This window comes from Herpailurus yagouaroundi, unplaced genomic scaffold (genome assembly GCF_014898765.1).
Source record: "Herpailurus yagouaroundi ecotype Mexico unplaced genomic scaffold, PumYag 66811, whole genome shotgun sequence".
In the NCBI taxonomy this organism is placed as follows: Eukaryota; Metazoa; Chordata; class Mammalia; order Carnivora; family Felidae; genus Herpailurus; species Herpailurus yagouaroundi.
Genome location: NW_024419700.1, coordinates 31,759 through 33,524, shown reverse-complemented (window position 1 = coordinate 33,524; position 1,766 = coordinate 31,759). Strand labels below are relative to the sequence as shown.

The 1,766-nt window shown below is 35.9% G+C and overlaps 1 pseudogene; it reads left to right on the top strand.

Annotated features, from left to right (window-relative positions):
* The first annotated feature begins 252 nt into the window (after nt 1–252).
* LOC121024683 (pleckstrin homology domain-containing family A member 1-like) lies at nt 253–1,085 on the top strand (annotated as a pseudogene).
* The last annotated feature ends 681 nt before the right edge of the window (nt 1,086–1,766 follow it).

Below are 1,766 nucleotides of genomic sequence, written 5' to 3'. Positions count from 1 at the left end.
CCCTTCTCCATAACTTAGTCTTCCTCCTCTCTGCAGCTCCCACAATCCATTTCTCCCCTAAATCAGGTCTCCACACTTCTTACACTTCTTACTTTCTTTTATGTGGCCTCTTCTCTTCCTTTATTTGTAGAGTTTTTTAATGTAGGTTTTCTGGTTTATTTCTTGGGTATTTAGTAGGAGAAACTGATAGTTATCTAGTTGTGTTCATGGACAAGGTGACCTCCTACTCCATCACCATCTTCCTCTGTCCAGAGAAGATTGTTTTGTATGGATAATACACACAACCTGTATTCTGGATCATCATGCATTGGAACCATTAATATTTTGTACATTTCAAATGTTAGCAATGCAACTAAGCTAAGATCAAAGGCCGAGTTCTGTTTTGTTGTAAATACACGGATGAGGAAATATTTCCTTACAAGCTAACAATCAGCAGGATCTAGTAGAATGGGTAAATGTGTTAAACTAAACTCTAAAAATTAAATTTCAAAGGCAGTCAGATTCACAGCTTCATTCTGATAACCTAAGTTGCCAGGGTGAATGTGGGAAGAAGTAAGTGTCTTAGAAAACTGATGTTAGTGATGTACCTACCCATCGTTACTCCAACTCAGTAAGAAGTAAGTAAATGTGAAAGTATGACAAATAATTTGAAGTGGTCATGAAGCTTTCTTTGCTTTACTCTGAAACCACCTTTAGATAGTGCAGTTATCAAAGCTGAATATTTTGTTAAGCAAGGAGTAGTGATGAAACAACTGGAAGAGAAGATTTTTTTCTATTGGATAAAAACACAATAGGCTATTTCAAATCTTGACTGGAGAAGGAAATTTTCCTGACAATACCACTTAAAGAGGATCATGAAGTACAAGAATGTAAGAAAAGCAATGTAATGATAAGGGGCAATTTCTTTGAAATTGTAATATCATCTTGAACTTTCTATGTGCAGGCTAAGAGCCCTGAAGAGATACATAGTTGTATTAAAAAAAAATCTCTGTTGCCACTGTAGCACAGTAAGGACCTTGCCAATCAGCATCTTCTATGAAGAAGACTGGACACTGTTGAATCCTTGCATACAAGGTTATACATGAAGAACAAATGAAGGAAGCATGTATGTGGGTTGTCATGCAAATGTGCTTTCTTACTAGAGATCTGGGACTTAGTACTTACAAGTGATCATAGAAAGTTGAATTAACCAAATTGCCTTTTAACAGTTATGGTAACTGACTTTGTTAACACTAATGCAAACTATTTCGCTACAGTAATCAGGTTGTATATGTATATTTTTAAAAAATATATAAATTATGAATAAATGCAACTTTCTTAATTGGAAAAATCACATTAGGCTGTTTTCTAAAGATTAATTTACTGAATTATCCTTAAAGTTTCAACTTCCATGTTTTATGTATTTTCAAATTTTTAATACCATACCACTTGTAATGTACCTTTGTTCTAATAATATGTGCAGACTCATGCATGCATAAGCATTGGATAAACTTTACATTACTATAGTTTGCATGGAAGTTTAGAAATATTTTTAATGTTTTAATTTTAGTTTTGAGAGAGAGAGAGACAGAGACAGAGACAGAGATAAAGACAGAGCATGAGCAGGAGAGGGCCAGTGAGAAAGGGAGACACAAAATCCAAAGCAGGCTCCAAGCTCTGAGCTGTCAGCACCAGAGCCCCACACAGGACTTGCTTGAATTCACAAACCATGAGATCATGACTTGAGCCAAAGTCGGACGCTTAACCAACTGAGCCACCCAGGCGCC